The sequence below is a fragment of the Sturnus vulgaris genome, unplaced genomic scaffold (assembly GCF_052056855.1).
Source record: "Sturnus vulgaris isolate bStuVul1 unplaced genomic scaffold, bStuVul1.hap1 Scaffold_304, whole genome shotgun sequence".
In the NCBI taxonomy this organism is placed as follows: domain Eukaryota; kingdom Metazoa; phylum Chordata; class Aves; order Passeriformes; family Sturnidae; genus Sturnus; species Sturnus vulgaris.
The window spans coordinates 373,533-388,109 of record NW_028276378.1 but is presented as its reverse complement, the minus strand read 5'-3'; positions in this window follow the sequence as shown (position 1 = coordinate 388,109).

Here is a 14,577-nt window from a genome sequence, read left to right as displayed (position 1 = left end):
CCACCTGATACTCTAACCTCCCTGGATCAAATTAAATTGCCTGAATCCAGGAAAGAGATCCAACAGGCTCTAGAATTATTAGCGTTCTGGAGAAAACACATCTCAGTCACTATTGAGACCCCTCCCCCTGACGGGGTGGCCCAGAGATCCTCAGTTGGGAAGTGGTATGCCCAGATAGAACATTACTGTAACATCTTCTCAGTAACAGAAAGAGCTCTAAAAAATCTGGCAATACAAGAAACTGAGAGCTTGGCTAATAGCCATGACAAACCTGCCTTGGTAAGTAAAGTAGCCACTCCTTTCTCCCCTGAACAATCAGAAAATTCTTGGTTCGCTGATGCCTCTGCCAAACGAGAGGGAAAGGTGGGGAGATACAGGCCAGTAGGCCTCCCCACTTCTGCTGGTGAACAAATTATTACTGAGGGAGAAGGCAGCTCTCAGGCCGGTGAGCTGACAGTTGTTTGGAGTGTTTTCCAGCTTGAGGTACAGAATATCTCTCTTGTTTACATCTACACTGACTCCTATGCTGTGTTTAAAGGAGGTACAGAGTGGCCCCCTTTTCAGCAGCAAAATGATTGGGAAGTTAACAGAATTCCAGTCCACGCTACGCACTGGATAGTTCCATCATTTTAATCTCCTGCCTCCTGGAGGCAGACTCTGCTGTGTTTACTTTTCACAGAAGAACACCGAGGGACATGAAGAAGCACCCCCTTAGTGTTGGATGGCAAAAGCAAGGTTTTTCCTCCTTCACGGTGACACAAGGTGATGATGTCACAATAACTCGTAAATTAATGGCCGGATCCCTCATCAAACCTGCATACGGTTATGGCATAGGACCCCACGGCCGGACTTTATATTGTAGAACCCAAACTCAAGACTGTTGGCTAAATCTAACTGCTATACAATTTTCCTATAAAACCACGTGTGGAAAAAATGATACAAAATACTGGGGGGAACTTGATTTTAATGTTGTAACGCCTACTACCCAACCACCGGTTGTGTTGAGCCCTACGATTTTTCAATTTGGACCATATGTAATTAGAAAAACTGGCCAACAACAAATATCGTTTAATCCGGCATGGTTTCTCAAACAAATCAAATTGCTGATGCAAAATAATGTCTCAGAAGTTCAGCCAGCTTGTTCACCCTTTCTACAGACTTCTTTTGAGGGACGGACAACCTGGCTGTGGAAACGGAATCCTTCTAAAAAAATGAATGGCAAGAGACATAACCGGTGTTGTGGGAACAGGATTAGGAATTTTGAATACCATCGATTCAGAAGTACTAATGAATAAATTGGCTACCACAGCTGGAGATGTAACCAAATTACAACGGCCCCTGCAAACAGCCTTAACAGCTTTGGGGACCCAACAGTGGTTGTTATCAAACATATTACCAAGTTGGGACGTAAATGACCACAAATTGATAATCGATGCACTTGGTACTACACAAAGTAACATCTCTTTGGCTCTCAGTTGTATCCGGGCCCAGTTGTGGATGCAGTCGGTTGCTGCTTTAATTATAAGAGAAGGTGAGGAAGGCACTTTTCCCACTGAAATTTGAAAAATACTCTGGGAAAGTGCCACTGATTTTGAAAAAGAATTCCAGTCCTGGTGGAACTTAGTAAATTTTACCTACGATCCCAGCGCAAACACAGCCACAGCCTTTGTACTGACAATTCGTAATGCTTCAGTGCATTCGATATTCCCTATCATTGCATTAGGGTTGAACCATGATGGAGCTATTCTCTATCCTTTCGAGCATAGGGAATGGGCCCGTCAAATCGGTGGGAGGTGGCAAACCGTCAATTTGGGAACTTGCATTGTCCGGGAACAACAAGGGTTTATCTGTGAAAGTAATGCAATCAGAGCTCAAGATATTTGCTTGGATACAGAACAGAATGTTTGCAATTTTGAAATTCATCCAAACGAGATTCCTGAAATAGTACTGGTATATGTAGGAAATGGATGTGCATGCTTTAGAAGTGCTTGCGATAGTGTTTCCATAGAAAATTTAGTAGTGAATACTAAAAATCATTCAAACTTTTGTGTCTGTAACTTTACTAGGATTTCATGATGTGATTTTTCCTATGTAGCCCCAGTTACTTCTCACCATCTTTTGCAGTCAAATTGACTGATCCACCATCTATTGCCCACTCCAATTGGAATGAACCTCTCTCTGGTGAAGCAATTGTTGCTCCACCAAGATCTGATCGAAATTTTGGAGAAGATCAAGAAAAATGGACAGAAAACTCTAATAGCTGTTCATCACAATGTGGAAAAAATACATCGTGTTTTGGAAAGGGTAAAGACAGATGCTGAACACAGGTGGTGGGATACTCTCTTTGGGTGGTCACCTACTGCTAGAGGTGTCCTGAACAAATTGTGTCATCCCACCATTGTTCTTTTCATTTTGGTTTTGTTTTATCAGCAATTCTATACATTGTGACTTGGAGAATAATGAAACGGTTAGCACAATTGGCATCTGTGACAGATGTATCCAGATCGGTTACTGTTGACATCCCTAGGGTTATTGACACAAGGTTTTAAATAGGATAAAATATTTTAACTAGAATTGATTATCTTCTAATTGCAATTAGAATTGTTTAATCAAAAACTTGCTTTAAAAAAATTGATTTATTTCTAAACAAAATTGAAAAAAATTAAAGAATTGAACAAATAGTTTGAAATTGTTAGCAATCAAAAAATTGAATATAATTAATCTGTTTTGTTTTCCCTTTTCTCCTTTTCCTTATCCTGTCCCTTATCTTTTTCCTACTTTCCGGTCTCTGTTTTCCGGGATATGCTACCAACTTGGACGAGTCCTGAAGACGCCACAACTGAAGACTTCACTACAACTCTACAAAGGGGCGCTCTAGACGACGATCGTGAGTCACGGGGTGGTGTAAGGGTCGGTCCGAAGTTCCCCTCGATTTTGCCTCCCGACCGTCGCAAGGAGACCTCGAGGACCCCCACCCAGGCTGACTCCCGACAATGGTTTGCCGGCCGGGCCAAGGTGGATGCTCGTGACTGCGTGCTGGTGTATTGTGTTCACTGGACTGTGCTGTCGTGGCACCAACCAGAGGTCGCGTTGTACCAACTGAGGACTGCTTGACCGTACCTGTCTCCTGCAGCACCACACAATGGTCCATAAATCTTCCCACCTCTTGGCCAGAGGCCGCTCGCTTTGGATAAGGACTATAAAGAGCGACCCTCTGGAAAAGACCTTTTGAGATCTCTCCACCGAGGAAGACACGTCTACCCCCTGGAGAAGACCCCTGAGATCTCCCCACGGACGAAGACTCGTCTATCGGATGACCCGCGAGGACGCCCGTCTCGTCTGTTGGTAGCTATTTTCCCATCCCTTCCTTTCCTTCCCCTTTCCCTATCCTATACCTCTCCCCTTTACTGTAACTGAATTGTCGGCATTTGATGAAATGCATTGCTGTTGTTGAATAAACTGATTTTCTGCCGTTGAATAAACTGATTTTGTCCCCTGCATTTTGCCTGTTTGCACCCTTCAGATCAAAAGAACCGTCACGACCCCCGCTCCGCATTAATAGCGGATCGTGACGCTCCGATGTCTGCGAGGGCACCTGAAGGACTTACAAAGTTCCAATTTCTTGGCCAAACAGAATGAGATATTACAGTAACATCAGCTCCTTTGATATCAGCGCCTGTGATATCAACTTGAGTTCCACACTCTGACAATTCGCAAGTCAGCAGTGGTCATTGGCGAAACAAATCCGGTTGCTTTCCAGGGGTTCCTGGTGTTGTTTTAAAGTCCCCTTTTCCCTCCAGGGTATTGTTACGTTCGTCAGTTTCTCGTACCGCAGTGGCAATCGGCGTTATCTTCCCCCGCCTTTCTCGCGTCTGGAGAAGCTGGCAGGGACTGCTCGGAGGGGATCGGCGGTGAGACTTCAGGTGGAATGCGGGACGGGGAGCGGTTTCGGGACAAAGATCTCCACAAGCAAACGGCAAGCCGGGAGTAAATCTGTTGCTATTTTGTTGCGGTGAGAGATGTTATATAATTTAACCGCTACAGAGTCCCAGAAGTCTCTAGTACAGATCTCTTCAGAGTTAGCATTTGGGACATGAGTTATAGTCCATGTTACAATCTGTTTGAGCTCTTGCTTAGGCAAGACTTGATTCAATTAAAGATTAAAAATGCTGATACACATCCCTCTGATTTGCAGATATATTCTGCCCCGTGATTACCCAGTGCGCACCTGCTGTCTTCCTCTGCAGCAGAAGCCGTCGAGCTCCGGTCCGCGTACCGTCCAGCAGCAACGATGTCCAGGCACCGGTCGCTTTTCCTTCGACGTGCCTAATCCTCTTCCCTTTCAAGTTCACCGGGAGGCCTCTTACTGAAGAATATTCCGATTCTGCCCTTTAAAATCTGGGCGCCAATTGTAAGAGCCGAAATCGAAATCGAGCGACGCGGGGCTCCGGGCAGCTCTTGAAAACGCTGTTTATTATATCCAAATGATACGGCCATTCACGGGTCGTGGGTGACAAGAGCCCAGCCCACAGTCTTTTCAGCTGTAGGTTTGCCCGAAGCCCCCTCCGTCTCTGGTGACGATGCGTTATACACTTTTCATTACAGAGCGTCTTAACGCACGACAACCAAGCAATACTTTTACTATTACCTATGACCTATCCTAACTACTAACATTACAGTATTCGTGTTGCTATTTCCAGTCGCAAAAGGTTAGGATGTTACAGTTTACGCTAGAAGGCGTTGTTCAGTTTTCTTGCAGTGGAAAATTCTGAGATCTCTTCTCTACTTGCAACATCGGCTTCCTTGTTTGTCTGTGAAAATCCTTTTGTTTGGTAAAACATCTTTTGTTTGAGGAGGGTTTTTCCTTTGCTCTAAGCCAAAAAATCCCCTTCCAACTCACTTGCTCTTTGCCTTCTAGTCACCCAGTAAGGCTGGCTCAGCAGTTCTTCTCTTCTATATTAAAACTTGCTGTCATTTCTATTCCTTCTTCAGATTCTACATTCAAAGATCTTTCTGTGACACGTACGTATCTGTGAGAACTTTCTGTCCAATCCTTATCGTTCCCAACACATCTGAATAGCCTTGAGTTACAAATTCCACCGGAGAAAATTAAAAAACCTTCTCAGGAGATGAAGTTCTTGGGAATTGGGTGGAAAGGAGATATGACATGTATTCCACCTGACAGTTGAACTTCCTTAGATCAAATTAAAATGCCTGGATCCAGGAAAGAGCTTCAACAAGCTCCAGGACTATTAGTGTTCTGGAGAAAACACATTCCAGATTTTTCAATAATTGCCAGGCCTCTTTATGACTTGCTGAGGAAAGGGGTGAAATGGGATTGAACTTCTCAGGAGGAAGCGCTGCAATTGCTGATTTTTCAAGCGACTGCGCATCAAGCTCTAGGCCCTATTCATCCCACAGATCCTTTCCAGGTAGAATGGAGATTTCCCACCTCAGGGTTGTCGGTGCGCATATGGCAAGGGGGCCCGGAGGGCCCTACAAGGCCAGTGGGTTTCTATTCCTGTGGTTTTAAACATGCCGATAAAAGGTACGCTACTTGGGAAAAGGGACTTTTTGTTGGTAGCTTAGCTCTCACAGAAGTGAAGAAAATTACAGGTCAACAATCACTTGTATTGAGAGGCCCTTTCAAAATTATTCAAGTGGTTACCAGCAGGACCCCTCCCCCTGAGGGGTAGCCCAAAGATCCTCAGTCAGGAAGTGGTATGCGCAGATCGAGCATTACTGTAACATCTTCTTAGTAACAGAAGGAGCTGCAAAAAATCTGGCAATACAAGAAACTGAAAGCTTGGCTAGCGGCCATGACAAACCTGCCTCGTTAATTAAAGTGGCCCCTCCTTTTTCTCCCAAAAAACTGGCAAATTCTTGGTTAGCTGATGCATCTGCTAAACGAGAGGGAAAGGTGTGGAAATACAGGGCAGTAGCTCTCCATACTTCATCTGGTAAGCGAATTATTAGTGAGAGAGAAGGCAGTGCTCAGGTGGGTGAGCTGATTGCTGTTTGGAGTGTTTTCCAGTGTGAGGCACATAATACCTCTCTTGTTTGTATTTACACTGACTCCTATGCTGCGTTTAAAGGATGTACAGAGTGGCTTCCTTTCTGGCAGCAAAATGATTAGGAAGTCAACAGAATCCCAGTATAGCAAAAAATTCTAAATATAGCAGGTCAAGGGAATTTTGACGTAGGTTGGCTGGCTTCTCATCAGACAGATGGAAATCCAGCCGGCGAGTAGAACAATGCAGCTGATGAGTTAGCGAGAGTGAATCCCCAGAAAAATGAACAAATTACAGAGGACTGGGAGCACCTGCTAGAATGGCTGCCTATAAAAGACGACACACAGGTGCGAAAGATTTGTACAAGGAAGCCCTTGCTCGTGGCTGGCCTGTCACCAGGGAAATGCGCAAAACGTGCGTATCAGCTAGTGAGCGATGCCGTGGACGATTTGAAAGACATCCTTTGGAAGGTGACCCGTTGCGCTTAAGGAAGGGTAAAGGCTTATGGAACACGTGGCAGATAGATTATGTCGGTCCCTTTAAAAATTCAGGTGGCAAACATTTCGTGATGGTAGGAATGCAAATAATATCGGGGTTAGGTGGAGCTGAAACTTTTAATAGAGCTACAGGAGATAACACTGTTAAGGCATTGCAAAAATTGTTTGGAACTTTCCCAAAGCCGCAGGAAATTCAATCTGATAATGGGTCTCGCTTTACTGCTAAAGTAGTACAGGGTGGGACAAGGCAGGAACGAATAAAGCGGACTTTTCACACCCCCTATTACCCACAAGCCAACGGAATTGTAGAAAGGACTAATGGTCTCCTAAAGCGACTCCTAAAACCACGAGTGAAGTTGGCATCTTCGATTATGGCAAGCTGTAAAAGGTGTAAATGACAGATGGGGGATAAACAGGTGTCCCGAAATAACTGCTTTTTCTCCAAAAGCCCCAGGCATCATTCCTGCACTATGGAGACCTAATGATCCTAAAAAATCCAGCCTGGTGTCTTGGTTTGAAAGACAGGTATTTGCTAAGGGAATGCAAGAAACCCTTCTCTGAGATGGAGAGTGCAGCCCCCTCCCTTCCAATTATTATAGTTTGAAATCAGGCAGAAGATATGGAAGATAGGAATAACAGTTCTTTACTAATATATCTAACGTGGCAAACAAAAGAAAAAACAACAGCTATAAAAATTGACAGCAAAACAGAACACTATAACTCAGTTCCAGTCCTTTTTTGGCCCCAGGCTCCCTCTCCCTGTGCTCAGGTACCGGTCGTGGGGACAGGGCAGATCCCGTGCAGCTGAAGGGGGCTGGCTGATGGCCCGGGTGTGAGAGGAATGGAGGAGCGACTCCTCCCTCACGGTGTCGGTCGTGGTGCTCGGCAGAGTTTCCGGAGGAAGTAGGACGAAGGGGGAAGGCGGCGGTGCGATGTCCGACGGCAGGGAACGTGGCTCCCGGCGTTGGGACCGCGGGGAGGATGCTAGGATGCCCCGGCCGTCTTCCTCTCACTCCATTAGCGAGTGAGAGAGCACCCTGGCCCCCCCATCCCACCTTTGCTTTTCCGATATTCCCCCTGTCCCCACCCTCCTGAGAAAGAAAACTGTTACTACTAAGGTGCAGCCACAAATACTTAGCGTAACAATGGGGAAAATTCCACAGAAAGAAAAGGGAACAATTCAACCCCCAACACCTGAGCAACCTGTTTTAGTAAACCTCCGTACAGTAGAAGTACCGTTAGCGTTAAAAACCCCTTTGAATAAATAGGCATGAGTAACCACCGATGCTTTGGGGAAGGAGCGTCGGATTAGTACCCGTTGGATAGTTCCATCGTTTTGACCTCCTGCCTCTTGGTGGCAGACTCTGTTGTCTTTGCTTTTCACGGAAGAACACTGAATGACATGAGAACGGTTAAACAGTGATAATCTTTTTGATACTTCTCTGTATCCTACCGCAACGCCGTGGCCAAAACTCGGCTGAGTGGCCATGGTCTGAAGCTTCCATCAGGTATACCGGTGCTCTAGGACCGTACCCCAGAGATCGTCGCCCAAACCCAGAGACGGTAGTATTGCACGATTCTGAGGTATACCGTTCGAGTGACCGGGGTTGGGACAAAAAGGATTTGGGCTAGGGTACTAACGGGAACGATTGGTGACAAAATTAAGGTAGGATGCAGAAAAATGGAGAAATCCCTTCACGAGAAAGCTACTACCATTGCGATCGCCGGCAATTTTTAAAATCGGTTATAACCGGTAGTTTGCAGCCCAACGTTACAGCGAGTCCTTGCCCCACAACAGTACGGTCATGTGAAAAACAAGTCTCTCTTATACTGTATTGTCACCAGGAACAGGTTGATAATTATGCCTTGGATCCCATCACCAACAATGTGGAAATTAGAAAGCTTTGTGTGGACAAACTTTCTGACTGTTGGTATAACTTGACTTTAACTAGACCAACCTATGTAACATGCTGTCAGAATGACATAGCAGATGGGTCTGGCTTGAAAGGTCTAACCTATAGGTTCAAAATAAACGCTGTGAAAAACCAACGTTGACCGCAGTAATTGCACACCGTGGTGTAAGCGCTCCCCTGGTGTTGGTTGAGAAACACAATGTTCTTCCTTCTTTCCTGGTAATGCAAGGTGATGATGTCACAATAACCTGTAAATTAATTGCTGAGTCCCTCATCGAACCTGTATACAGTTATGGCACCTCATGGCCGTGTTTCGTACTGTAGAATCCAAAATCGGGATTGTTGGCTAAATTTAACTGCTGTACAATTTTCCCATAAAATCGTTCAGGACATGTACTTTCCATCCCGATTTTTCTTTCCAGGTAAGTGCTGCCTTTTTTGTTCTTCTTCCTGCATCTGTGTATACCGTAATACCTTTGACAGGTTGTGTCTTTACCTTTGGTTGCTGTAACAATTGCTGTCTTGCTATTACTTGTAATCGCGCATCGGATGGTTGTCTGTTATGCACGTGGCCAGCGTAGTCTAGGAGAGCTATTTGTAGGGTCTCTGAGCATCTCAACATGAACTCAAACAGTTCAGTTTTTAATGGTAGACTGATATGTTCCGTCTCTGTACAGGTGATGTCGAGCCCCCGTTCCCATGCTTTCCTAATGAGATGTTCTATTACCTCTGTTCTTTGCCAAATGCTCACGGGCAGCGTATGTGGTGGAAAGGCCAGTTCCAGAATCGTTATCTGATTTTGTTGCTCCTTGCCTTTCTGTTGATTTTGCCGGCCGCGTGGTCGTTCCCGTGATTGCGTTTGCTTGGCACAATCTCCCGTAGGATGGTCTCCCCTTTTTCTTAATATCAAGCAGGCCGCTGGTATGAGATAGCAAATAGAGCATCGGCATGGTTGAAAATAGGAACACCTAATGGCACATCTGACAATGGATGACCTGCGACAGATGACACTGGACGCTGACTCAGCTTGTTAAGGCAATCGCGTCATTCAGGAGAAAGACAGATTGGATTATTTGGGTCCGCACTTTAAGCAGACTTGTAAGACGTGATATCTCGTCGTTGAGGATCCCTGTGACAATTCTAAACCGCTGCGAATCTCCAATTAATTTCTGAGCATGGTGAAGTGTTGCAATAGTAGTTGTAAGGTGCAGTTTTTCTGGACTGACAGCAGCTGAGGTTAACGCCCAACCTACGTAGCACCATGTAGGTTGTATCTTTTCTGGTGCAATTAATAAACCTTTTGACGACAGCTGAGTGATAATGTACTGTAAAGTATCATTAGTAAAGGGTTCTTATTGACATAGCAGGATATCATCCATGTAACGATAAATAATTGTGCAAATTTATGACGGATAGGCTCTAATGTCCAATGAACAAACGTTTGACACATAGTAGGAAGACTTTTCATACCAGGTGGAAGTAGTACACGTTCATATCCTTGTGAATGACTTGCTTTATTTATTGCTGATAAAGTGAATGCAAATCACACTGTATCATCCTTTCGCAAGCGTATAGTGAAAAATGGTCTTTGAGGTGAATAATCAAGAGATGCCAATTCTGAAGCAACATAGTTGGAGTAAGCATTCCTGGTTGTAATGCTCCCATGGGACACGGCTGGTCGTTCGCTTTTTGGAGATCGTGTAACCGTCGCCATTTGCCTGATTTGTTAGGAATAAAAAATGGGAGCGTTCCGCAGACTAATGGAATGTTGTCTATGTTTGGCTTATAACTGTTCTTTCGCTAATTCGTGGGCTATTTTCGGCCGCTCTTTGGACAAGGTCCGCTGCTCAACCCATACTGGTCTATGGTTTTTCCATTGTATTTTTGGGGTTGGCGGCAGAACGGCAGCGGCTGCAACTAAAAAGGCGACTGAGAGGCTGCGGGCGACGTGAGAGTTGCTCCTAGCTGATTTAATGCATCTCGACCGATTAGGCCTCCTAAATTTCCAAGTAAAGACGTGACATATGGGCGTTGTGTGGCTGTTTACCCTTTGGGAAATCTCACTTCTATGGCATGGACACTTCCCTATGGTATAGGATTCCCTATTACGCCTTGTACTGCATGCACAGTTTGTTGAAGAAACCAATCTTTGGGCCAGCGTTCTTTGTAAATGATGCTAACATCAGCTCCTGTATCTAGCATAACGGTGACTTCTTTTTGAACCGTGCCAGATCGTAAGGTTGCTTTCACCATTGGTCTCTGTTTCATTTGCTGTACTAAATTTACTACTGTGTCTCCAGTGGATCCGAAGCCTTTAATTCCTCTCTGTGGTGGAGTTCAGAAGATGTCCCTTATGTAGGAATTGTTAAATATAGAATCAATTGTGCAATTCTGGTTGCCTTGGAAATAGGAAGTGGTGGTGATAAAGTGTAGGCACGCACTTGAATCTCTCCGGTGTAGTCAGCATCGATTACACCTGGGAGGACGATGAGTCCTGCAAGTCCAGCAGAAGATTTTCCAGTTAATAATGCCGCAAGTGCGCTGTCTGAGGCGTATATTGTTCTGGTGACACCTGTTGGAATTTGACACGCAGTTTGATTGATAAGAGTAACGGCTACTGCTGCTGCCGAATCGATTGCCAAGCTCGCTGTGGTCGCTGGTGGGTCAAGTTGTTGGACAGCGTTGGGCCGACTGCTTGTGTCACCGCACGGCGGCTCTTTGTGCTTTGTAATCCGTTTTTTGCGGACCGACGGGCGGCTGCGGAACGGTTGCCTTTTTGACATCTATCGCACCGTACTGACGCTTGGCGTGTCTTTTTGAAATGTCCCTTTGCCCCACATCGCTAACATGCGCCTCGTGTCTTTGAAGGTCCTGACTTTGGTGTTTGGCCTATTTTGCTTACTGCAGCAGCAAGTAAATTTGTGGCTGGTTTTATGGCCTCTGCTACGGCATTGGCGACAACTTGTCCTTGTTGGGACTGAGATGCTCTAGTAGCCGTATCTGCTACAGTAGATCGTTTCTGTTACATCAGCATCTTTACCCAAAGTAATCAACAAAGGTTTTGTTTTGGAAATAGCCTTTTCAAATGCCACTAACTTGAATGTTTTTTGTCACGCCTTGTCGGTTAAATCATTCTGATTGCTTCAAGCTGCCCATAAGCGATGAATAAAATTGGTATAAAGGTTCTGTTATTCCTTGTTGAACAGCTGAATAAAGAGTACGTGGTTGAGAATCTGGAACGACATTAAAAGCCTGTCTGGCTAAACGTGCAGACAAATGATGTGTTCCCAATGCGTTCAATTAAGTTGAACGTCAGTTACTAAATACCCCTGATCCGGTGAGCATATCTGGATTTAGTGCATTTTGGATGTCATTTGGATCCCTAGGTCTACGAGCTTCGGTGACTGCCGATCTGGTCCGCTCCTTTACTTGTATGACGTGTTGAGATGGTGTCAATAGTAATCGTGCTATTTGCCGACAATCGTGAGGTGAATTTACATTGGCGGTGAAAATGCGGTCCTGTGTAGTTCTGGCAGCCTCAGATCTAATTCCATGTTCTGTCATAGTTTGTTTGGTTTGTTGCAAAATTTTCCAATGATGTTGTTCGTACCTAGGAGCTTGTTGATCATACAGAATTGCGCAAGCTAAAGCTTCAGCTGGTTGCCGCTCTCCTTCAATGATTGCATTGCAAACTATTCCTGACCGTCGTTTCCTGATGATATTTTTGCAGAATGTTCTTCGGCACCTGCTGGGCCTGGGATTGGGCCTAGATACGGAGGTGGAAGGATTTGCATTGAAGGTGCTGACGGCTCTGGTCGTAGCATCTGCAGTAATTGCTGAACTGACTGTGTAGGAGGACTGCGCTGTGCTGGGCAGGCAGTTATGTTTTGTTTGTGCCCTGTGTTGCAACTTTCCATTTGATGTGTTAATTGTTCAACTTGACGTTATAACTTTTCCATTGGAGGAGTAAAGGATTTAACCAATTTTCTTTCTTCAGGTGTAAGTTGCTCCTCTTCTTTTTCCCTATCAACATCCTCTTCCAGGAAGGGGTATTAATTCTGGACCACACAGAGGAGCAGACAGAGGGATAGCAGGATATAACTTCGGCTGGCAAGGTGTCTCTCCCTGTTCTTTACTTACCTGGGACTTCGGCAGGCTACCTGACTCTCCGTGTTCTTTCTGAGACCCTACTTCTGACAGTCCGGCTGCAACTTCTTTCTTATCCCGTTTTATTTCCACATTGGCTATCGGAGCAGATAACTCTGCTTTTTGCTCCGTTACTGCATTAGACTTAAAGATTACGCTTGCTTGGGTTTTTAACAGTTCTGCAACAGAGCTCCATTGTTTTCCCCTTATTCCATTTACTGGCTGTACGCTCCCTATCCCAAAAAATGCACTGAGGCAGCCTGACCGAGACAGCACAGGAGATGATAACCCTGTGTATTGTTATGACATAGCTTGCACAGGAGCAGCTGGAAACTGGGATTCAGCTTTCATCTCTCCAAGTGTTTATAATCGTTCCCCATGTACTCCCAAAACAAAGAGTCTCCGTGCCCTTGCCAATAATTGTTTAATCCCACAAACGGTCCCCTAGCTCACTCCACTCATCTTCCATAAACAACAGAGTGGAGTATTTAAAAAATCAATTTTCTCTTGACCAGATAATGAGCTTTCCCAAGCCTTTTTCATCTCCTCTCCTCTCTTAGTGAGTATGCTGAGGAGTAACCTTTTAGCCGCTGCAAATTCTATATCCATTCTAATGGTCTGCATTGGGATGACGGGAAGGTAATGAGCCTCCTAAAGGATGCCGATGACTTTGGTGCTGATGCCTCTTGGACCTTGGCCTCGCCTCAGATCTCGTCCGTCCTCACTCTTCTCATATTTTACTCACCTTCCGCGTCGGGATTTAACCATCTGCATCTGAAAGGAAGTCAGGACAAAAGTCAAAGCACTGCAGGCCAACATAGCACCACCAGAAAACTTACGTCAACCTAGGAAAACCATCCAGAATCCTACTACAGACTGCATTATAACTTTAAAGTCCCCGGGACTTAGCGTTTTACACGCACACTGCGCAGCAGGGAAGAGCGGCCCCAGGCCAGACACACAAACGCCTCTGACACAGGGGATGACAAACAAGGGGACGCAACAGCAAGAGAAAACTCATTCAGAAGAGCGACTGCAAGCACGGAGAGAACGAGGAAGGACACGGTCGAGATGAGAGCGACGCTGACCTGATGAGGCTCAGAGAAGCCGGCAGGAACAAGACGCTAACAAGACGCTAACGATTCATTCCAAGAACCGCAAAGATGGATGCACGAGAACCCTACGCTCAGAATCCACTACCTATCTTCACACTCCTGCAAGTCCTACTCCACTGAAAATCGATCTCTGCAGCGCAGAGAACAAGACCTTAAAAAAGACATCTCATCTCTCTTGAGACGCATCCAATCAGATAACGATGCCTGTCCAAGCTCCTGAATCAAAGGTTTGAGGGTACCGGTGCCAGGCTGAGGAAGGAAGCAATCAGAGATGGCAAGAATGACGCCAGAGTTTCCAGAAAGAACCTTGAAGGGCAAAGGGAAAAGACATGCCACACGAGACACACTAAAGATACACAGAGCACGATAGACAAGTGACACAACAAACACCAGGACCGCTCTGCCCTGTGCACCTCGGCATCCTCAAACCGACACCTGAAATGGTCCAAGGGGACACAGCCTGGACGTCCTCGGCTCCAAACATGACTCAAAAATCCCTCCCGCAGGGTCTTGACCCCATATCCAACTTCCATCCTCCCAGTGCGTGGAAGCCCTTCACTTATCTCTCGGACGTGTGGGGATGCGAACCCACAGCAGGTGCGAAGGTAGGCTGCCTCGTCCTCTGGCAATTCTGTGCTCTCAAAGCGCTGCTGTCATGGATGGCAGTTGCAATAAAGGAAATCAATGCATGATCTCAGCAGCACCATCGGCCTAAACACGACAATTTTGATGCTCACCATCTCCTGACAATGCCCGCACCCTCGGGCCACACGCTTCGGCCACACGCAGAGCCTGATGCCGTCATCACAGGGTATGCGTGGCTGAGGGGGGGACAAGGTGATGCGACATTGCTCAAACTTGAGTGCGCCCACACTACTCCACCCTACCTCCCCAA